The sequence below is a fragment of the Cervus canadensis genome, chromosome 5 (assembly GCF_019320065.1).
Source record: "Cervus canadensis isolate Bull #8, Minnesota chromosome 5, ASM1932006v1, whole genome shotgun sequence".
In the NCBI taxonomy this organism is placed as follows: domain Eukaryota; kingdom Metazoa; phylum Chordata; class Mammalia; order Artiodactyla; family Cervidae; genus Cervus; species Cervus canadensis.
The window spans coordinates 61,224,076-61,249,191 of record NC_057390.1 but is presented as its reverse complement, the minus strand read 5'-3'; the positions used below and the strand labels follow the sequence as shown (position 1 = coordinate 61,249,191).

General features: G+C 37.8%; 1 long non-coding RNA gene across 1 annotated transcript; it reads left to right on the top strand.

The window, feature by feature from the left end:
• Positions 1-904: 904 nt before the first annotated feature.
• Positions 905-24,708, top strand: LOC122442632. Its single transcript, XR_006269681.1, has 3 exons — positions 905-985; positions 22,164-22,220; positions 24,644-24,708. It is a non-coding gene; the product is annotated as an uncharacterized LOC122442632 (long non-coding RNA).
• Positions 24,709-25,116: the final 408 nt, after the last annotated feature.

Here is a 25,116-nt window from a genome sequence, read left to right as displayed (position 1 = left end):
GTGTATATTTAACTTTATAAGAAGCTGCCAAACTATTGTCCAAAGTGACTGTATCATTTGCATTCCCACCAGCAATGAATGGGGGCACCTATTGCTCTCTGCATCTTTGTCAGCATTTGGTATTGTCAGATTTTTGGATTTTAGTCATTCTAATTGATGTGTAGTAGTATCATGTTGTTGCTTTAATTTGCAATTCCCTACTGGCAAACGATGTTCAACATCTTTTCATATGACTTTTTGCCACCTGTATATCCTAGTTGGTATGTTGTTTGTCAGAACTGGGGTGTATTTTTTCTTATTGTTGAGTTTTACAAGTTCTTTGTATATTTTGAATATAAGACCTCTGTCAGATATCTATTTTCCCAGGCTATGGCTTGTCTTTTTAGTCTCTTAACAGTGTCTTTTGCCAGGCAGAAGTTTTTTATTTTAATGAAGTCCAAATTAACATTTTTTTCATGCATATGGAAAAATAGTTTTGGTGTTGTGTTGGCATCATGGTAAATCAGGCCTCATAAAATGAATTGAGATATATTCCCTCATTCTCAACTCTCTGAAATAGTTTGGGCAGAGTTGGGATGATTTCTCTTTAAGTGCTTAGTAAAATTCACAAGTGAAGCTATTTGGGACTGTTGTTGTTTGTTCGTTTTCTTGTTTGTTTTTTATTGGGAAGGTCTTAACTACAATTTTAATTTTTTAATAGGTAGGGATATATAGGTTCTCTGTGCCTTTCTGAGTAAATGTTGGTAAGTGTATCCTGAAAGAAATGTGTCCATTTAATCAAGTTGTTGAATTTGGTTGCATGGAGGTATTCAAAATAGCCCCTCATTCCCATGTAGAGTAGCATCCTTCTCATTCTTCTCCTCCCGGGCCTCTGTCCTACCAGCTCTGACTGCGTTCTAGCTCTGTTCCCTCACCTCAGAGAGTCTGCCCTGCTCCCTCTGGGCTTCTCCTTCCTGCACCACAGCTTGGAAACCTCAACACAAGCGTAAGGCTCACGTCATTTTTTCCTCTCTCCCGAGGATCTCGGTCCTTTATTCCTTGATACACGTTGCCTTGAAAACTATCGTTTGTTTGCTTGCTTGTTTCTTTCTTGTTTTTTTTCTTTCCTTTTTTCTTTTCTGTTCTGTTTTCGGTTTCCTGAGGTAGAAGGGTGCATCCGGTCCCTGTTACCACCATGCTGGCCAGAAGCAGGTGTGTCACTTGGTTTTAAAAGCTTCAAAAAATAGTCTCCATTTTGACATCAGGCACTTATATTTCCTGGAATAAACCCAGCTTTTTCAACTGTCTCTTCAGTAGTTTTCACAAGCTACTGTTTTGCAGAATCACCCAGAGAGCTCAATAGAAAGGAATATTCCTTGTGCCACGCCAAGAAATTCTGATTGTGGAGTTGTGGGCGGCAACTTCAGGGATACCCCCCTGAGGGCTCTGAGAGTGCTGGTCTGAGGAACACACTTTTGGAAACACTGCGACTATTTTATATAAGATTTTTTTCTAACTGAATTCCTGTGTTATTTTTAAATTCAAGCTAACTTTCTTCTGGAAAACCTTCCTGATTTCCTCCAGGCTGAGTTAGTTACTTCCCTCCTTTGTGTTCATATGTCACTTTGCAAAAAACATATCTTTATTTCTACACTTGCTACAGTGCATTATAATTATTGTGCTTTTATCCTCATCACTAGATCATTAATTTCATGTTTTAAAACAGTGCCTGGCATATCTGTGAGGCTTAGTATATTTATTTTTGGGGGGCTGTATAAATAAATGGGGCTGCCCAGGTGACGCAAGTGGTAAAGAACCTGCCTACTGACGCGAGAGAGGTAAGTGACGTGGGTTCAGTCAATAGGTCGGGAAGGTCCCCTGGAGGAAGGCCTGGCAACCGACTCCAGGATTCTTGCCTGGAGAATCCCATGGATAGAGGAGCCTGGCGGGCTACAGTCCATAGGGTCACAAAGAGTCAGACATGACTGAAGCGACTTAGCATGCACACTTGAATAAATGATTGGATGAGAAGGATACAGGCTTCACGTCTGAAACCTGAGATCCGTCTCTTCCTTGTGTTTGCAGTTAACTGATCACAATACAGCAGAACAGCCTTTGGCATTTGTCCAAATGCAGATTCTCCTTCTTGTTTGTTTTATTTGTTTCTTTGTTCATTTTTTGTTTTGGCTGTGCTGGTCTTCATTGTGGCTTCGCGTTGCAGTGGCTTCTCTTGTTGAGGAACACGGGTTCCAGAATGTGTGGGATCAGTAGCTGCAGTGTGTGGGCTTAGGTGCTCTGCAGCATGTGGGATCTTAGTTCCCTGACCAGGGATCAAATCTGCGTCCCCCTGCATTGAGAGGCAAATTCTTAACCCCTGGATTACCAGGGAACCCCTTCCCTCCAGATTTCCCAGTTTGAATGTGGTGCTATTCAGTGGGGCTCTAGAACTCAACAAGTGTTGAGACTTTCTTGGGATGCTCTAAAGCAACCATTCCAAAACCTAGCTGATAATCAGAATCAGATAGGGGCTTTCAACAGTTCATATTCTGGGGTTCCACCTCTCAAGATTCTGACCAACTCAGGGTGGGGTAGAAACCAGCAATCCATAATTTTAAGACCCCAGGTGATTCTTAGAATTAATCAGCTAGGTTTGAGAACTACTAGTTTATAGCTATTCTCTTCCAGAGGACACAGGTCAAAATTATCTCAGAAAAATGTTAAAGTTACATGTCTAGTTTCTAGCCTGAGCATCTGATCCAGAAGTTTTGAGATGACTATTGTGAGAACGATTCTGCTAGTCAGTCCTGATTCAGAAATTTTACTTTGGTGAATGTTATAAAGTTTTGGTTCCTCTCCCCTCATTCAGTATTAATTTTATGCAAACCATTTGATTCTAGGCTTGGTTGCCCCCTCCCGACCTCTGAGTAAGGTTATACTGGCAGGACTGAAGGACCTCACAGCTTTGTTCTGTCTTTCTTATTATGTGATGATTTTCGCTGTCCGCTCTTTATGTTTCAGTGGCCTGTGTATAGGAGCCACTTAATAAATATTTAGAATTAAACCACTATGATTTGGTTCTGGGCTTCCCAGGTGGCGCTAGTGGTACAGAACCCACCTGCTAATGAAGGAGACATAAGAAATTCAGGTTCTAATCTTGGGTCGGGACGATCCCCTGGAGGAAGGCATGGCAACCCACTTCAGTATTCTTGCCTGGAAAATCCCATGGACAGAGGAGCCTGGAGGGGTATGGTCCATTGAACTGTAAAAAGTCAGTCATGGCTGAAGCAATTGAGCATGCAGCAGCACGATTTGGTTCTAATGAGGAAAGGAACTGGCATTGCAAAAAATACTGTTGCCCGGTTTCCTGGTCCCCACCATGAGTTTTCCCTTTATCCTCATCAAGATTAAGTGGGATCTTCCAGTTTCAACTCTCACCTTCTTCAAAGCGCTTGAGGACACTGCAGCAGAGTGGGAAGAGGGGATGGCTGGTCTTGACAGTGGGAGGAGAGACAGCGAGAAGTGGTGGAGAGCTGAGACACATGTGAACTTCACGAAAGCTCCATCCACCCCAACATCGCACGTGTGTTAGGCCTACCCGGCGCTGACACAAGTCTGGCGTCATCAGGATCACGAGGCTATCAAGGGGTGGAGGTAAAATACAATGGGAAGTGGTTTGGTTCCCTCCTTCTCTGTTGCTGGGACACTCCCTCGCCTCTGCTTCCTGGGGCACCTCCACGAGGCCGTGTGACCTCTCTGTTTCACTCTAATGTCCAGCCCATCAGCCTGCTCTTCAGCAGAGTTAGCCACCCTCATTGTGCACAGATGGGTGGGACAGTTTCACAGCTATAATGACAGCCAGCTGGCTGTGACTTTGTGAGAGGAGTCATTATTTTGAGGAGTTTTCCTACCACTTTGAGAAGGGGAGGAAGTACCTTCTGCTATAGGTATGAGGAGTCTGGCTACGAGTCACTGTCCCAGCTGAGAGGGTAAAAGCTGTGGACTGATGCCTGGGCCAGATCCTGCTCCCCCACCCCCATAATAACATTTTTGATAAGCAAAACGTACATACTCAGCCATTGTTAATCCTTTTGCTGTCTAATCAGAACTAGGATGCTTGAGACCAGCTAGTTGCTTGTCCTGATCTCCTGTAAGCTAGCAGGTTCCGAGCTGTTTGCATGTCATGTAAACCATTCACCACCTGAGATTTTTAAAGGACCTAGAAGATGCCAAAATACCATTGAAGTTACTGTTCAGATTGGGTCATTCACAAATGAGTTTTCTGTGTGATTTTTATCTACAAGAGAGCTGTGGTTCAAAAGGCCTTAAATATAACACTTTGCAATAAAAAATGTTACTTTCTACCAATACGGAGATACAGAATAGAATCACATTAACCAGCTCCTTCCTCCGTGAGTCTCCTGTGATGCTGTCTTATTGGAGAATGGCAGTTATCAAGAGGACACTTTTGTCAATATTAGTGGATTGAATTCTCAGCTTCAAATTAACAAAGGGCTTTTTTTTTTTTTTCTTTTTTTCATTTAAATGTCCTTGCTTCTTGAAACACTAATAGCAGGGGATGGAGAGTAAGTGATTGCGTATGGAAAATGAGAATGCTTACTAATTTCAGCATGAAAGGTCGGTGGTGGTCTAATAATTACGCTTGTGGATGTGGTCTCTCGCTTTTCACTTTGAGATTAGGTTACATTTCTTTACACTTCAGAACTTTATGTCAGATCACACGCCTACCTTGTACCGAATTGTTAGTGTCCGTATCACTGGAGGAAATAGTCTCTTAGAAAGCGCAAAGGCAGACCATGCAAACAAGCAGAAGTTTTGTTCCTTTGAAAAAAATACGAATCACACTATGAAGCGGTCTTCTTACAAAACACCAGGTCAGATTTCCTAGTTGAGAAGCTTCAGATTGGCTATTTCATTGAAAAATCACAGGGCTAGAATATCTTCTTGTTTATCGTTTTTTGCCTTCTAGAAACGACAGCTTCCCATGCTGCAGTCTTGAATGCCTTTGAATGGCTGGTGATACTGGAAACTTTATTGGCAATCTACATGTTTGTGTAACTTTGACTTGGCGTGTACCTTTCATGTGGAAATATTTACGTTTCTGAGGAGCCACTTTAATTTAAGGATGTCATACAATTTGTGGTCTCATGGTACAGACTGAGATGACTAAATCTGCAATTGAAGCTACAAATTTTGCTTTCAGAAATTATGACTTCTGTTTTTAAAAAAAAAAAAAAAACAAACACAGTGGCAAACCAAGTTTTATTTGAATACTTCTTCGTTCCTATAAAATGACAAAATGGCAGCATTTCCTGAATATATGTGTTTGCCTATCTCTAAATGCCTATTGACTACCTGATTCATCAGCCCTCCCTGACAAATGCTGATAGCCCTATAGTGTGAGAGACAGGATTAAATATTACCTCTCCAAGGACTGATCAGAAATGGAATAACTGCATGATATTCATATTTTTCTTTACCTGTAAACTTGTTGAATATAAATACTTAATAGTGATATGTGCAATGGTAATTTGGGGGATTTAATATGGCATTTTCCGTCAATAAAATGTTTTATCACCATCAGACAGTTAACCTCCTAACACCATTGTGAGCTAATTAGTTCAGTTGGATTCATATCCTATATTGCTCACAAGGAATTTTCCTATTATGTCTGATGTACAGTTGGAAAAGGTATAGAAATAATGCTCAGTGAGTGAATGCAAAAATTTAATACAAAGGCAATACTTAACTCTGCCGTCCCCATGTGACCTTTGTAATCGAATAAAATGTTAAACTGAAAAGTATATTCTCTTTGGAGCAGAAAGCCTTATTTATTTTGAAGGCTCACTCTTTCTTGCTCAGCACTTAATTAGCTGTGTGATTTTAAGTGAATAACTTGAGCCTTTTCATCCTCAGTTTCTCCATCTGTAAAATGGTGATAGAAACCTACCTTATCTACTTGCTACTAAGAGTTGTAAAGAGATCGATTAAAACACACACACACACACACACACAGAGGAAGCTACTTCATCATTGAATTCTAATCATTTTGATGAAAAGCTAGCTGAAAGGAGAGAGTGGTTATTCTTTTCCCATAATTGCTTTAGCATCCTCTAGTTCAGTGTTTTCTCCTCTTCAGCTAGTCACAAATCACTTACACAATTATTGCCATATCTTTGCCTTCCCATGCTATTATTTCATAAATTTCTTGAAATCTTCTTTAAAAAACAAATATGTGTGTTTTGAAGGGGAATTTGGTATCATTATCATAAGTGGGATTGCAATACCATAGCTATGAAGAGAAAGTAATAGTAAAACTAAAGAAAATAAAAACCAAGCACTAAAAGTTGTTCTGGTAACATCCACTTTTCTGCGCACTGTATTTTGACCAGCACTGACTCAGGTGAGGATGACAGCACTTGTTGAGGCTTTGATCACTGGACTGGGGACTCCGGTGGGCCAGGGAACCGGCTCTGAACCTCAGGCTCAGCCTTGTCCACCTTGGTCCACTTGGCACAGGTTGTGTGGCTCTAGGGGTGACGGATTGGGAGCTGCTGGGTTGTGACACCAGGGGAGCTGGAAGCCAGAGGTCGATGGCCAATTAGGCGCCTCACTTTCCTTACACATGAGGGATATCTTTGTGGAGTTGGCTCAATTGGAATGTGTGACTAACTGCCAGAGAGGGTCACAGGAGTAAAATAAGAGACGCCGTTAATGCTTAGCCAATAAATAGAGCATTTTATTGGGTCCTTGTCTGTGAGCGTACGTCCTACACTCTGTTTTCAAAAACGGGCAGACTCGCTATGCTCTTTGTTGTAAAAAGTGAAAGATTTGCCCGACTTCTAAATGGATCTTTGAAAAGAAAAAGGATGCAGGTATAGCGTTATGCTACTCAGCCACTGTGCATCTGTTTCTATCAGGAGTAAACAGAAGATGCCAAATTTCCACTGAAGTTTCTATTTAGAACATTCTGGAGGTGGGGTGGGTGTGGGGGTGAGGCCTTTCTTCTACTTCTGGGTAAGTTTCTTGGCCTCTTCCTCCTGGCATTTTTTTGGAGTGTGCAAAGAATATGAATTTATTAATCTAATTGAACATACTTAAAAAAGAAAATCTGCTATCAAATCACAAGAAAATTTCTAATCTGTACCTATCTAGGTATATACCATAAATGTATTTTTAATCTGTAAGCTTTTTACACCATTATCTACCTTCAAAGGGCTTGGAAAATTTCTAAGTTACTTGAATCTCTATAGCACAGTTCTTTCAAAGAGTTAAAATGCTTTCGTATATTATTTCATTGTTTCTACAGTTCAGCAGAGGTAGGAAAAAAGGATGCTGTAATTCTTGCTAAAAATAGATACCATGACTCCATTTGAAGAACAGATAAAACTAAGGTCCAGAGATCTAACATTTTATTTCCCATAGTTAGTGTGGTTTAGAACATGGGGGGTGATTTACCAGAAGTTAAACTTTTATTTCAAAATTATCCTTTGATCTGTAGGGTCCTCAGAAAGCATTGGAAAGCTCTCCATATTCCTTCCACCCCTCCTGTTGAGATTTCAATAGGTTTTAGTTCGTCCAGGAAAAGATTTTAATAAATGCCTATACCATATAACTTTGTACTCATTGTAGGCACTTCTTAGAAATAACCCAAACAAAAACAGAGTTCAGTATCAGTGCCAACAGTATCAGATATCTCTAACTTTGAGGCATGTAATATTTTGCAATTGTCATCCTAAAGCTCTTGTGATGTTTCTCCCAAATGCAAAGAGACGTCTGTAGGTTGTGCCGGCTCATCAGGGGAAGTGATAGGACCCGCATGTAGCTCTAATAGTAAATAGCATCCTCCTGCCAATGTCCTACACAGGGTACGTGTAGTGCAAAGATCACTGATTCTTTTCCATTTTTTAAATTAACTCTTAAAAATGGAACTCATTCCAATAATTGTACTCATGACTAGTTCGATGCTGTTGCATGTTATAAAGGAACTAAAAGTCTTGAAGCCATTTTTAAAGAAAAATAATAATAGGCTTTGAGTTCTGTTTCACTGTGCACAGACTGCAGCCCCCCGAGCATCCATGATTAGTGCACATTAAAAATTCATCGATGAAAGTTTGAAATTCCTTAAAATCATTTGAAATGCCAACAGGCAATTCTCCATTTCATTGCCATCGATTATAAGAATTTTAAAAATTATTTCCTTGACATCTGCCTGCCTAAAATTGCATCCATTGGACTCAAGAAGCACAAATTAATTATTCTTGTTTCCAGGCTGGAACTGCAAATGCTTTGAAAAGAAATTGGCCCAAAGTACTAGGCACATTACTAATTCAGAAGTGGAATAAAAACCAGTCTCCACATTATGAAAACAAATCCATAAGTACAGAGAACATCAATTTCAGGCTTTTTCTTTCCTAGTTATATTTAGCTCCTTTTCTCTTTTGCTGTTATCACATGCAAGCATATCCTGGCTTGACTGAAATCTATTTTGCTCTCCTAACAAACTTATAGAACATTTGTCCACAAGATATGATTTTTCTTGTATTCAGACACGTCTCTGAGGCCACATAAAACTACAAGACAATGTAAATGATATATTTTGATTGGAAGGTCTGACGATTGTTATTCATGATTGAACTAAGAAATATTCTGGAGCTGAAATCACATATAACAATTCATGAAGCAATGTTTAGGTAAAAGTGAACAAAGTAAAAATAATGATAAAAATTGCAAATCCTTACTAGCAATATAGTTCAATCTTAATAAAAACTGCAAACAAACAATGAAGGCAATGATTAAGCTCAGAGTGTGGAGTTTTACACCATATTTTGAGAACATAGATTTCATAGACTTGTTCCTCTTTCATGAAAGAGGAAATGATTCCCAATTTATCATCAAAATTTTGTAAGCATATGATTAATTTCATTGTTTAAATTCAGCTTTATTGCTTCACAAAAATTCTCATAAATAATCTTGTATAATCATTTCCTTTTAAAGTCATATACTAATTAATTTCAATTAAATATATGTAAAAGAAGATAGATTTTGAAAAATGCGTCTCCCTTGCCATTTGTTAATATATTGAAAAAGTGTAAACCTTGAAACATTTAGCATAGAAAATATTCATTTTTGGTAATTTCTCAAGGGGGCAATTTATTAAATGAAAGGCTTTTAACATTAGCTAAAAGCAGCCCTGTAAATCATGGGTGTCATCAAACCGCTTCATCACTTCATTAATTTAAAAGATTATTATATGCGTAACTGACATAATTTTGAACAATGTTACATGGTTAATTTATTAATGTAGAAAAGCAGAAATGACACACTCACTTGATTTATTTTTGTAATTGTATAATTTTAGAACTTTTGCCTATGACTTTCACTAACAGAAGAAATGATTCAGTGTCTTCCTGTTAATTTTATCGAGGTTTCTTCCCTGCTAATGCTTTGCCAGTGGTAATGTCTTCTGGTCACTTAATTTTAAAACACATTTCTCAGAGTGCAAGATGAAGCCATTAAAAAAAAAAAGGCTACCCCCCTTTTTTTTCAATTCTAGTGGTCAAATAGAGGATACAGACCTTTCCAAAATGATAATTCTAAGATTCCAATTATTAAAAATGTGCTTTGAGCTTTTCTGGAGAATGTCATATTAGTAAAGTAGTATTGCTTTAATTGCATACATCTATAAATTACTTCTGCTTTACATTTTATAATAATCTCTTTTCTAAATGTCTATGTATTTGTGAAAATCACCTCAGAGACTGTGCATTGTAATGAGCTGATTAAATGATTTTTAACAACTCTTCTTCTTTTGTTTTTTAGTTGGTAAGCCTTCCCTGAGTGTTTTGTGAAAGGCTAAGGAAACAGGAGTTAAATTTTGTCTAGGTTTATTTTTTATCATGCCCAAGAAAAAGAATTTTTCCCCTGTTTGATTCCAAATGTTTTTGTACCATTTTTTCTGTCTTTTGACTTTTGTTGTTATGAAATAACAACTGAAATAATTTACATAAAATTGTATTATTTGCAAAAATAAAAATACTTTTGAAATATAAGCTTCACTTGCTTATACACTTGTTTAAGCTTCAGTTTTAGTCACAATGCAGCAAGAATGCAAGTCTCAGAAAATCTTCTGCCTACTCTTAAATTCCTATAGATTTTATTAAGCTACAAAATAGAGAGCAGGGCTGAGGTCATAAAACCTGTATTTCAACTATAGAGCATTGAATTTCCCAAGTGAAATACAGTCATCAACTTAATTCACAGACGGAGATATAATCAAATTAGTGACCATAGGGAGTATTCTCTTTTTACTATAAGGTCATACACAAAACTGGGGTGGGGGGAGTCTGTGAGAAAAGTTGGCACAATTTCTACATTCTGTTTATTTACGCATATAGAATAAATTCTACCTAAAGGTCTTTTATTTGACAAATTTCTAAAAGTATAGTGAAATCTCATTTCTCTGTTATAAAATCTCAGTTTGCTACTATATGCTAAAAAGGCTTATGTATCATCTAGTTTTAGGTAGAAATTTCTAAGGGCATGTAATTGAAATAAAAGTTCTAGATAGTATTTAAAGCAGTCTAATTTAGCTACTTACCCCAGCGTTTTGTCTATTGATGTCGAAGCTGAAGTGTACTTTACAGTATCTTTCTTAGATTGAAATTGCTAATTATCCAAAGAGGCAGTCTCCATGGATGGTAATAATTTATTCAATGATTCATTGTAAGCACGAGAGTCGGCATAAGACTAGCATGTTCTACCGTGCAGGTTCTCAGGCTCTCCCGAAGAAACACCTATTAATATTAACAAATTGGCATGACCAGGGAGAGACTTCTAATCTGAAAAGATTTTTTACGTTTATTTTTCTAATTCATTTTGATGCTTCTTGGTATGTATGAAGGTAAAACAATTTTTAAGAATATCACCACTAAACATCTTGGGGGAAAATGTATTTGGCATTGGAGTCTCTCAACTTACTGGTTAATCTCTTTATGGCAAATGGGGTGAGGAAGAAGAAGAATACTTTTTAAATATATTTGACATAAGAAAGGTTAAATACTTTGTTTTCAAACATTGGTGGTCCTCAACAGTCTAACTGTGAAAGAAGGGCTACCCTTGCTTTCGTTATAATCAATATTGATCAAAATGACCCTCCCTTCCTCCCTTGCTTTTTCCCTCTTGCTATATATTAGGAATAGATCCCAAGTGAATCATCAAAACTTGAATTAGAAAAATTCCTAGCCACTCCAATAGCTTCGTGAAAGAACAGTGAACCACACACATTGAAATTGGGAGGCCAGCATAGCAAACAGGAGTTAGAGGAGGTGACCATGAAAAATGTATTGCTGTTCAAGATTTACTGAACTTATCAGCATGATGTTGCTCTAAGGAAAACACTGGAAAATACATGTTGTCTGCCTTGAGGGGTTAAGATCTAAATTAGCCAGATGAGACAAGCTGGACAGAAAGTCACCATAAGAAAGCAGAGGTCCTTAGGGTGAAAAAATGTTGAGGTCAATACAATTTTAAACTTCAACAAACGTAGAGTGAAATTTGCCTGAGAGGGAGTAAAACAAATGTCTTCTTTGTCCTCACATGAATTTTCATCAAGACAGCGTCCCAGAAAACACCTCCGTGGTTTTCTCAAATCTGTGTTCTGTTCCACTCCTAAGGTGAATTTGAGAAAATAAAAATTCTCTGTTAATATACGAGGCCAAGAATCTATTTCCTCACAACGCCTCTCTGAAGGCATGAACCTTGAGCCCAGTACTGAGGTGATTGCTCTTTGTGAAAAGAGTGTAGCAGTTACAACAACTGAGTTGCAGGTCTTTGCTCAGGAAAGTTCAGCAATTATGCCAAATTAGATCTAATCGTTTTAGAATGTGGAGTAGTGTTTATTAATGTCTGAAGGGAGGTCCTAAATTTCCATCCCCCCACCCAAAACTCCCGTTTTGACTTTAACTGTCATTTTAAAAGATGAAAGGGCTGGCTTCATTAAGCAAAGGAGCCTTGAATTTCATTTCTTAATTTAAAACACACACATGCCACATCTATTTCTAGTTGAAAAGCCTGGTTATCTTTCTAAGTTTTCACCCCATTTTTTCAAGATAGTTTATTGGATGGTGAAACAGGAACATCATTCTCTAGTGGAAAGCAATTTTTCCTTTTTTCTCATTGTTCACTCACACTATTGGCTACTGTATAGTTTTTCACTCTTCTTGGGCTTATAAACTAATATTCAATGTTTTTGAATTTCAGTATTCATTTTAAAGGTTGAATTCCTTTTCATGAGGGGTATCCTGTCAACTCTGGAAGAGGAGTGAAAAGCATGCATACAGAAGCCATGAAACTGAAAAAAGAGACTCCTGGTCTTCCTGGCTTTCTTGTTTGCAGTTTTTCAAATGTGCAAGAATGTTAGATGTCTGCTACGTCAAGGTTAATGTGGATCCTAGGAAGCAGTTTCTTATGACATCCCTGCCCAATCTGGAAAACGACACAAACAAAAGCCAAGCAGTCAGCCAACATTCAAATAACTGATGAAAGAGAGAAAGGAGCTGTTGTCACTTGGCCCCTCATCAGTTTCACTGGATGAACACACCCAGCCCTGGTTTAGACGAGGTGAGATTACATCAGGCTGAGTGATCTGGGATGTGCTGAGCGAGTGGGATCGCAGATGGGTGTTAAGTGTAGGTGCAGGGTGCTGGGAAAGGAGACCCAGAAGGGCCACAGTTTTAAGGAAACAAGGTTCTTAACCTATTGCACCTGACTGACACAACAAAGGCTCTAGCACATTCATTTAGCAACAGTTAGAGCTCACAAGGATCTAGGGTATAGCACAGGGAACTATAGTCAATATCTTGTAATAACTTATAATGGAAAAGAATCTATAAAAGAATATATTTAGGTATAAATGAATTTCTTTGCTGAACAATCATGAATCAACCATACTTCAATAAAAAATGACATAAAAAATATATGTATATATATATATGTAAAATGGATTCAGTTTGCTGTACATTGTAAATGAACTATCCTTTTTTTTTTTTTTTTTTTTGGCTATATGGCTTGTGGGGATCCTTAGGTCCTCCACCAGGGATTAAATTCTGGGTCACTGCAGTGAAAGCTTGGAGTCCTAACCGCTGGGCAGCCAGGGAACTCCCCTTTCAAGTATACTTCAATAAAAAAAAAAATAATAATAGTTAGAGCTTTCGATTGCTCCTTAAGAATCCTGGACACATATTCCCCCTGGTTGGATCTGCCCCATGCTTTGAGAGAAAGGGATGCTGGATGCTCCACCTACTTCTCCACAACTTCCGGTGGGAAGAACATGATCGTCTTCTGAGAAACTTTTTGCATGTTTGCGGTGTGTGAGCACAGTTTCGTCCAGGCCTTGTAGCACCAATTTATGCTCTCACAAAGAATTTATGAGTGTTCATTTTTCTCACATTCTTGACAAATAGCCAGTGGTATGATCATTCTTTTCTAAACTTTAGCATTCTGATGTGAAAAAAGAGCTTATTTTAAATTTAGATTATGCTTCTGTTAGGTTACATATACTTTTACTTGTTAATTGGTAATTTAGATTTCTTCTTCCATGAATTGCCAATTCATGGCCTATTTTATAAAGCTTTTCTATGCGATTCTTTGTCTTATTGTTTTTAAAACTTTATTCCTGTAAATTTATTTTAGATACCCCTTCAAGAAAACTTTTGGTCTCAGGGAGTCTGATTATCTAGGTAAAAAGGTACTTTCCAAGAATAGCTTTACTTTAGCATCTTTTGGGATGCATAGAAAAATCACTGGCCCTGGGGACCAAGAGCCAGGTCTTCCTCCTCTGACTGTTCTCAACTAATGATGTGACCTGGAGGATGCCACCTGACTCTTTTTTCTTTCCTTTTATTAAGGCACTGCTGTGGCTGTTTAGTTGCTAACTCATGTCTGACTCTTGGCAACCCCATGGACTGTAGCCCGCCAGGCTCCTCTGTCCATGGGATTTCCCAGGCAAGAATACTGGGTTGGGTTGCCATTTCCTTCTCCATTTATTAAGGTATAATTGACAAATAATATTATATGTATTGAAGTATACAATGTGATGATTTGATATATGTGTGCATTGTGAAATATTTACCACAATCAAGTTATTAACTTGTGTTAATTTAATGTGTTAATTTAACACATCTTTCACTTCATATACTTACCTCTTTTTGTGGGGGTGAGAATGCTTGCAATCTACAGTCTTCACAAATCTCAAGAATATGCTACAATATTACTAACTATAATACCATCCTGTAGATTAAACTCTCAGAATTTATTCATCTTATAGCTGAAAGTTTGTATCTTTTGGCCAACATCTGCCTGTTTCCCATATCCTCCAGCCTCTGGCAACCACCATGCTAATTTCTGCTTCTTTGAGTCTAATTTAGTTTTAGATTCCACACAAAAGTGATGTCATGCACTATTTGTCTGTGTTTGGCTTATTTCACTAAAAATAATGCCCTTTGGGCCCACCCATGTTGTCACAAATGGCAGGATTACCTTCTTCTTTATGACTGAGTAATATTCCACTATATACAATATGATATCTTTATCCATTCATCCGTTGACAGATTATTCTCACAACTTGCTGTTATGAATAATTCTGTAATAAATATGGGAATGCAGATGTCTCTCTGAGATATTTATTTTATTTCCTTTGGATATATATCCAGAACCAAAATGGTTGGATCATATGGTAATTCTATTTTTAATTTTTAAGGAACCATGATACTCTTTTCCATAACGGCTGTACCAGTTTATATTCCCACCAGCAGTGTGCAAAGTTTCCTTTTTCCTCCATATTTTCACCAACATATATCCCTCTTACATTAAAGTTTCCCTTTTAAAAAAACAAGGGATAAAACAAGATGCCTTATATATGAATATGTATATGAATAAGTTCCAGATTCATAGTCTATAAGTCATTTACTCACTTATCCTACATATACTCACTGGATGCTGAATATTTGGGAAGCACTATGCTAGGGGTTGCACATACAATAGAAAATGAGTGTGACCCATGCTTTCATGGAGTTTATAGTTTCTATAGAGCAGAGAGGCTATTCTTGATCACACAGATGAATCTGTAACTATGTGCTATGAAGGGCTCTTGAAAGAAGGCAATATGATTCTATGAAAGCTTTGTAACAGAAAAGACCGGGCCTAAACTGAGAGGACAGTGAAGATCTGGGAATGTTTCCATGAGCAAGAAACTTGGAGGATAAATAGCAGTTAACCACTGCCGGGGTTGTGGAGAGCAGAGTGGCCCAGGGACAGAATAGCCGTATGTAAAAGCTCTGAAAGCAAAGCAGTTGTGTAGACCAGTAGTCCCCAAAGTGGGCTGTGTAAAATAATCCAGTGAGGTAGGTGTAGGAAGAAAGTATAAGACCCTATAAATATTTTTAGCAAAAATAAAAAATGTTAATTTTGAAAGTATTTAACATATGGGCTGACGCATGTGGCCTCATTCATCCATTACCATAGTTTCATGTGGTAAGTGAGCATTCTAAGAAGGAGTGGAAATTCCCAAGCCTCTGGTTGATCCACAGTATCCTTGTTTGTTCACTCAGCACGTAGAGACATGTTATAGTTTATACCTATGTCATCCTAACTGGCAATTATAGCTAATAATATCAGTTTAAATTAATTCTCACTAAATGGACAAGTAGCTTTAAAAGATTCCAGCAAGAAAATCATCAACTGAAGATAATACTTTACAAATAGTGCATGCACAAATGCACAGCAAGCGTATGGCAGAATTGGCCTTCTCTTGCTCCTCAAACAAACTCCTCATTAATCTAACTATAAGGAAAAAGTAATGATGCAGGCAGTTAGATCTGATCAGAAGTCAGAAAAAAATCATCAGAAAGACTGCTTGAAATTGGTATTTGCATCCACTCTGAACCTTCCCTTAACCTAATGATGCTTTTAACACCAAGGGAGAAGGCACTGCCTTTTGAAAGAAGCTTGGTTCAATAAAGAAAACATGTGAAAAATGGATGCTTAGAAATAGTTCCAACTTCATGTGATTTTTATTCTTGAAAATATCATGTATATCTCCTACAAAATTTCTTGTACCTCTACAGTTTAAAGACTTGAAAACTAAAATTATCTGATCTGTTTTCAAATCCTCCAGATAAAGAGTTTCAGTGAATTTTGATTGAGTGTGTTAACCATATTAACATGCCACACCTCCTGATTCACTTTTAACAGGGATGAAGGAAATTCACTTTTGGAATTTCAACAGAAATGCTTTAATAATTGGAGGGTGTGGTTGAAGGCCAAGTATAAACACAAAGCTTTGGAAAGTGTAACTACTGATGTGCTCCTTCTATTCAGATCTATAGATCTTTGCAAAGAAACTGTTTCAGTTTTTGACAGATAATAAAATTAAGTATTTTATTAAGTATTTAATTAAGTATTAAAAACAAAACAGATTTTGAACAAGAATAAGAAATCTTCAATAACAAACTGTACATATTAATATTTAGGTGAGAGTGGAAAGTTGTTTTGCATTACTAATAAATAAAATAGCATGACTTTGTTTAAGTCATAAAAGATCATTCTTTTCTAATTTCTATTTAATGTTTCATAATGTGTGATTCTTAATTTACAAATGATGAAGTATACTTTTAGTGATGGTGCACGCTTATTTTTCCAACTGATTTTAATTGTTAAAAATGATTAAAGGCTACCAACACTGGTCTCAGTGTTAAGAGCTCCTGGACCAGGGATACCACCATGGGTTCACTGGTTCCAGAACAGGAATTTGATCTATTCAGAAAGCATGGAGCAGCGGAATCAATTGTTCAATGATCTGGTCATGCTGTGGTGCTGTTTATAGCTACATATAGATTCCTAATTCATAATTCACTCCACATAGGACAATGAACCAACTGTCTGATGATAGGTGATGATAATAATTTACTAATATTTGTCATTTCAGCTCTCAGGCAAGGTTCACACTCCACCAAGCAAATGGACCATTGATCAAACATTGGTTTGTTCAGGTGACAACTATATTATAGGGTCTGTTTATCTCACTGGCACTTAGGAAATTCAGTCCCTAAATGGATCCAGATGATCTAGCTGTTTTTTCCTCTCTCTGTCTCTCCTCCGTGTGTGTGTGTGTGTGTGTGTGTGTGTGTTGGGAGACATATCAAGAAAGTTAAGATGCAAATACAACCAAAAAAATGAGAGCATTAAGGAGTAAACATAGTGTTATTAATTTGTGTGTGTGTGTGTGTGAGGGGATTTTTCTCATTCCCATTCACTGCTGGTCCTTCCTTTCTGTATAGTATTTCCCACTATTTTCGTAAATGATACATTCCAGAGGGCTGAAAGTCATACTTTCTATATGTACATGTCACATTGGGGGATTAATCAATGTTAAACATGGTCATGGGTCACCTCACCTTGTTTTAATGTGGAGTCTTGAATTGACAGAGAAAAGTTGTCTTCCTAATCCAGTCCCATTTCTAAGAGGTTTAGCATCAGTCACAGGGCAGCTGGAATGAGGCATAAATCACTCTATTTCCCACGTGTAGCAGTTTCTTCTTGGTTCCCTCCTTAGCCCTTCAGTTACTCATATTGATGACTTACTTTGGAGTTTTTGGTATCATCTTTCTTGGAGACCTGTACTTTATAAATGACAATATTTCATCAAAATGATCATGTGTTTTTTGGCTTTCAGACTGAATTGTATCCCATTCCAAGGGATGGTTTAGGGAGATATGAGGTCATTTTTTATCACTATTTTTAATAAAATAGGGTAAAGCATAGAAAAAATCAGTCTTCCAGAAAATAAACACTTTGATTCACAGCTAATTTATGGTTGTTCTAAGTTGCTTCTTTCTCCTCCTATCTCGTTGTCCCCCTGTCACAGAGTATGTGTATGCATGCTTAGTTGTGTCCAACTCTTTGCAACCCCATGGACTGTAGCCTGCCAGGCTCCTCTGTCCATGAAACTTCCCAGGCAAGGATACTGGAGTGGGTAGACATTTCTTTCTCCAGGGTATCTTTCTAACCCATGGACTGAACCTGCATCTCTTATATTGCAGGCAGATTCTTTACCTTTTGAGCCTACCAGGGAAGCCCACTCAAATAATTTTGTTGTTCTTTAAAAGGGATGCTGTATAAGATGAGATTAGAGCTGCATGAGAAGATCAGAAAAATAACAGCTTACAATCATCTAACATGTTAGAAGTGACGTTAAAGTTGGAACAAGCCAAACGAGTTATTAAATTATAAGCAGCCATTTTGCCAATAAAGACCTCATTTAAAGGCCATAGAATCAACATTAAGAGGCCAGGGTGGCAGCCTGGAAGGACGTTGCTGTTGAGCCGCCGAGAAGGAGAACTACCATGTCCACTGCTTTGGCAAAACCTCAGATGCGTGGCCTCTTGGCCAAACGTCTGCGATTTCATATTGTTGGAGCATTCATGGTCTCTCTGGGGTTTGCAACTTTCTATAAGTTTGCTGTGGCTGAACGAAGAAAGAAGGCATATGCAGATTTCTACAGAAATTATGATTCCATGAAAGATTTTGAGGAGATGAGGAAGGCTGGTATTTTTCAGAGTGCAAAGTGATTTGGAATATAAAGAATTTCTTGGATTGAGTTCCATGGAAGTTTGTCACTTTCCTGTGTTCCTGAACTATGAAACTATGACTATCTGGGGTGAGAAATAGTCTCTCAATAAATAAACAATTAACAAATACTGTGAAAAAAAAAAAAAAAAAAGAGGCCAGGGTGATATCAAAAAGGTAAAATTGCTGGGTTGCTAATGAATAAATATAGGTAAATGCAACTTTAATGTAAATGGGTAATTTCTCTGCAGTCCTCCTTCTGCCTCTACCCCTTAAAAAATGTTTGTAAATCTGTTAACAGTCTATCCTGTTGCATGCATAATAAAATAAAGCAGAGAAATAGATAATACTAAACAGTGATTCAACTCAACTCTAATAATAATAACAATGATAGCTAAATTTTGGGGGCATAAATTCAATGCTAAGAACTATGCCAAGAACTCTGTTTCCATTATCTTACAGAGACCAAGGAGCAGAGTTAAGTAATGTTACCAGTTGATGCAGCTGGTCAGTGGTGTAACCAGACATTATATCCGGGCTTTTTGACCTCAGAGTTCATGTGTTTAATTACTGTGCCATTTTACCTCATCCACATTTATTTTCTGATGACTTAATATTGAATGAGCAACAGTAACCCCTCTGTAATAGTTTTCCTCCTACAAGTACTTGGCATCCATCAATGTTTATAACTTTTCTCTCTTGTCTTGCCCACACTTCATAATTACCTGCTTTCCAAGTATAGTTTTTCTACTGGTTTCCTTGTGGTTCATGTCCCTATTTCGTCAGCTCTTAGCACAGTACCTTGTCCAGAGCAGGCATTAAATTAGAAGTTTGTTGAATGAATGAGTGAATGTCTAGTTATTTCCAAGCAAAGCCCTCTCTCTTGTGTGTCAAAGGGAACCATTAGCTTTGACCACTGCATTTGTAACTCCAGTTCTCATTTTTGATACATTTTCCGCTTATGAAAACATTTGAAACCCTCTAATCCATTGTAAAAATGAGTTCTTACGTCTAGCACTTTACACATACACACACATCTTAATTTTATTTTTTGCAAAAGTAGTGCTGGCAGTTTGCAATGGGTTTTTGAAGTCATTCCTGGCTTCATACTCAGTGCTATAGGCTGATGATGTAAAGTTCTCTCATCCTTTCCCAGGAGGGAGGCACCCTTACAGCACAGATGTTTTTCCAATTTTTCTTCAGTTTACTAAAACTCAATTTATACCAATGATCTGACTCCATGAATATATAGTAGGCATTCAGGAAACCATCAGAAACTGTCAGAATTCCTTGCAGTTTTGAGTGAGTGACTGATTGAGCAGCCCTAGGTATTTCTGAAACTTGGTATGAAAAGAAAAATCCATGGATTTATGTCACTTACTGGAGTTCCCAGTGACTAGCTCTTGGGCATTGTTTAAAACCTCTTTCAGGATAAGTGACATTTGTAAATTGATTCATACAAACACATACATGTTTCTAATTTCTTATTATTTGCATAGTGAGTTAGTTGTTTTGGTGTTTGTTTGTTTGTTTTTTGTTTTTTTTTTGCTGAAGACTCTTCATTTCTTGAGAATCCTGAAGATAATATCGTCCAGAGTTGGAAGGCAAAAGCAGCGGAGAGGAGTAAGTCAGATACAGACAAATAGTAACTGATAACATTTATATGTGAATCTTAAAAATGATATAAATGAACTTATTTACAAAACAGAAATAGACTCACAAATACAGAAAACGTAGGATTGCTGGAAGGGATAGCAGGGGGAGGAGAGGAGAGATATATTAGGAGTTTGAGATTAACATAGACACAGTACTGTGTATAAAATAAACAACAATGACCTATCACATAGCACAGGGAATTATATTCAATATCTTATAATAACCTATAATGGAAAAGAATCTGAAAAAGAAAATATATATTTATATATTTGTGTGTAACTGAATCACTCTGCTGTATATCTGAAACTAACACATCGCAAATTACTATATTTCAATTAAAAAAAAGGTTAAAAAATATGCATGTACGATTTTCTACTACAAATGGTAGCATATTGTACTCACACCTCTGTATCTTGCCTTTTCCATTTAACAAAGTATCTTGGAAACTATTTCATACTCCAGTATCATAGTGGACATTTGATGGCTGCTTACTGGGCATCCATTCTCCCCTCCTTTCCTGTAATGCTCAGATTTTCATTTACTTGTCTGTGCTTCCCACAAAACTTCCAGGAAGCACTGAATCCAGGACTGACTGGCCAAAGCTAATCATTACTTTGCATTCTCATGGCAGATATCAGCTTGTATAATCCAAGGGAACTTCCAGACCCTTACTTGGAATGCTGGGGCATAGGCACTCTCTTTGCCTTAGAATGGAACTAGAAACCCTAATTATGGTTGATAGGTCCCCCACCATCGGAAAGAACCAGGCTTGGCCAGAAGCTATTATCCCTGATAGAACAGCAGAGAGATGGGAAAAAACTGAGTCCTTGAGGATTTTTCATTTATAGGACCTAATAAATCTCCTTTATTATTTAAATCAAGTTTGCAGTGGATCTTCTGTTACTTGCAACATAAAAACTGTCATGATTCAGGTTCATATAAGTCTACTTCCTTTTTTTTTTAAAATGGGCTCAGTATGATTGCATGACAATATACTTAATGAACATTCAGGTTATTATAGTGGGCTAGTAATGACCATAATACAAGAAGCAACACGATGTGTGTCTTCACACACATGTTCCTGTCTATCAGTAGGATAAATTTTTAGAAATTGAATTGGAGATTTGGCCATATGTGTATTTTTAATTCAGTAGGCTATTTTTGGAAATATAAAGATTTAGTAAAGAAGTTGCCTTAAGGACAGGGAATGTGGTTGAATGGATAGTCTTCATGTATTCTTTTTAAATGACTTTTGTAAAATAGCCAATGGGAATTTGCTGTACGTCTCAGGAAACTCAAACAGGGTCTCTGTATCAACCTAGAGAGGTGGGATGGGGAGGGAGATGGGAGGCAGGTTCAAAAGGGAGGGGATATATGTATACCTATGGCTGGTTCATGTTGAGGTTTGACAGAAAACAACAAAATTCTGTAAAGCAATTAACCTTCAATTAAAATAAATAAATAAAAAACAGGTGAAATATTGACTTTTTTCCAGAAAAGGGGGAAAAATACCCTTAGAAACGTTATTCTACGTATCTTTAAAGGAATCAGAACTAGTGAAAAAATGAAAGTGTTAGCTACTCAGTCTTGTCTGATTCTCTGTGACCCCATGAACTGTAGCCCACCAGGCCCCTCTGCCCATGGAATTTTCCAGGCAAGACAACTGGAGTGGGTAGCCATTCCCTTCTCCAGGAGATCTTCCCGACCCAGCGACTGAACCCAGGTCTCCAGGACTTGAACCACCAGGGGAGCCCAACTCTTCCATTTTATAAATTAGGAAACTGAGTTCCTGGGAAGCTCAGGGGTTGCCCACATAGCAGTTAAGAGCAGAGAAAATTGAGAATCTAGGTTTCCAGACTTTTCATTGGTGTTCTTCCGTCAAATAGGGAGCCTGGAAGCAGATTCCATGTGAAGATGATAGAAGTTGCACCTGGTTTACAGAGGTAACTTTTCCAGTCCAAGTTTATCCTCATTAGTCCTCAGGCTGGAGTTGCAACTGCCATTTGTTACACAATGAATCAAGCATCTGAATAAATCCTGAAACAATGAATTTTTGTCATGTTTCCTGCAGGGAGGGGTGAGTTCTATTTCGGGGGCAGGAAACTGAGGGATTGAGATTAGTTCCCTACCACAGGGTGCACAAGAACCAAGTTCCCAGCCAGTAGGATCCCAAGCTGGATCTGAATTTGACATTTTCCAAGGGCCTCTCACTGAGAGGAGCTGTGCAGAACGCTGGGCTTTGTGATGTAAATGCAGAGCAGGGGGCCCTGGCCCAGCACTTCTTTGTATTATACTGAATGGCAGAGGGCTCCTTGGATATGTTCTTGGCCAAGGTCTACCCCGCCGGCCCTGCTACAGGAAAGCACAATGACAAGAATGAAACAGTCAAAGCAGCTATGAAAAGACTTGGATAAACTAAAATACAGAAACTCATGCCTGGGAGTTGGAGGGGTTTCAAGAGTTTACTTTAGTTAAGCAAAAGGTCACAGGTGTGTTTATTTATTGGATAAATTAGAAAAATCTCTTAATATCTCTGGTCTCCAGTCCCCTCATTTCAAATTTTCCTCCATGCTAGCTCTTGGGATGGCTCTGACCCTCAAACTTAATTGTGGAAATTCACTTGTTTCTCTCCTTGCCCCCAAAGAAAATATGATTTTTAAAGTGGAAACTGTTATTTAGCATGACAACTTTATTTCACAAATGAGAAAAGCGGACTCCAGTGATTTAATAGAATGTAGTAAGTCTATGCGTAGCCTGGTCTAATAACTAGACTTTCTGAGGCCCTGTCTCATAAAATCTCTAACTTTTAAAAATATGCCTAAGAACAGAAGCATCTAGCCATTTTACCATTTCTAAAACATAAAATACTATTATTTCTGTTTTAGTAAGAATCTTTCTTTTTAGATATTCATGCGGAAACTTATGACATTGTATAACTATATTTATTTCAAAATACTTCAATAAAAAGCAAAATGTAAACAATTGTTAAATCTAGAGGATGGGAAAAAAGTGGTCCTGAAAAGTTTTCACAACTTTTCTTTGTATTTGAAGACTTGTTGTGAATAAGGGAGGAGAAATCATGCTCACACGTTAAGCATGTCCTGGAATTTAAAAGCTCCGTTTTTCTAAAGCAATACAAGTTCATTGAGGAAAATCTAGGAAGCACTGGTCTACAAAGGAAAAACAAGGTCACTTAACCTGCTCCCAGCCCCATTCAGAGAGAACCATCATCAACATTTTGAGAGTATACCTTTGCAGTCCGTGTTCTGTGTATAAATTTACATACACATTTATCTGTACCTGTGGGTCACACTTTACAGTCCATTTTATTTATTTATTTTTAAGGTATTTGTCTATTTGCCTGCGTTGGGTTGTAGTTGTAGCCTAGGGGATCTCTGTTGCTTCACGTTGGATCTTCTATTTCTGCACACAGACTCTCTAGTCGTGGCACTCAGGCTCTGTAATTATAGCACACGGGATTAGCTTCTCTGTGGTGTGTGGGATCCTAGTTCCCTGACCCAGGATTGAAGCTGCCTCCCTTGCATTGCAAGGTAGATTCTTAACCACTGGACCACCAGAAAAGTCCCTACAGTCCATTTTCTAATCACTTTACCTCAACATATAGGAAACATTTTTTTCTTGTTACTGAATTATTTCCTATATCTTTTCAGGGATGCACATTGATTTGCCATCATTTATTCAACCAGTCTCCTAGTTTAGGCCTTTCTGAGGTTTTCCTCAATATGTAATAATTAGTAGCAAATCTCTGATGAGCATTTCTGAGTCCAAGCGGCACACATCGGTGATTATTTACTCAGTAGTATTACAGGGTGTTTCTTACATGCCAGGCACTGTACTCAAGAAGGCTTTACATGCATTATCTCATTTGGTCTTTTAACTGATGAGGTATATATTTTTACTACCCTAACTTTATAGATAAAAGTTGTAGGCTTAGAGGTAAGTATATAGACTTAAACTTGTTTCTAGTAGTTGCCAAGGCTTGTGTTCTAGACACCGAGCTCCCCTGCTTACATGTCCTGGGAGTGGAATTGCTATGAACCTCAGAGATTTCAGATATGTATCATCATATTGCCTTACAGAAAGGTTGCAGCACACATCTCGCCATGCTATTGATTTAAAAAGAAAAAGTTTTTTAAGAAAAAAACTTTAAGACAACAGGTAGAGCTGTCTCCCTTTTACCTCCTCATTCATCTCTCAGATTTTAAAAACTAGTTAAGTGGTGTTCACTGGCTCAAATGTACATCTCAGTGGCTCTGGTTTTGAGAGAAACTGATAATGCTGTTGAAGTCATGTCATACTAGGGAGTGCTAGCAACTGATTAAAATGTGTGTTCTCTTTTTCCTAGGAACACAGCTACACCATATTTTCTAGGCTTTCTTACAGAGGGTGTGGCCATCTGACTGAATTATAGCCAATGGAATGCAAGTTGACATGACCAATAGAAATCTCCTGTATGCACTCCTCTCTTTCTCCCTTCTAAATGATGCTACAGAGAGAGGCTCTGGGGAGACCATGGAAACCATGTCTTGAAGATAGCACAGCATCTTCCAGTCGAGGTCCCTGACTGAAATCATGGCACAGAACATTGGACTGTTACATGAGCAAGGAATAAAGTTATTCTGAGTTGAACCATCGAAATTTCGAGGCCTATTTGTTACAGCAGCTAATATTGTTCTAAAGTTTTTGCTTTATATATTTTGAAGACCATTGACACCTCTGCTCAATTCTTGACCATTTGTCAAGGAAATCTGAAGCCCTTTCCCTGATGTATTTTTAAATCAAGTTTGTGTAAGTCTAACATTTGTTCTGAGAGATGCT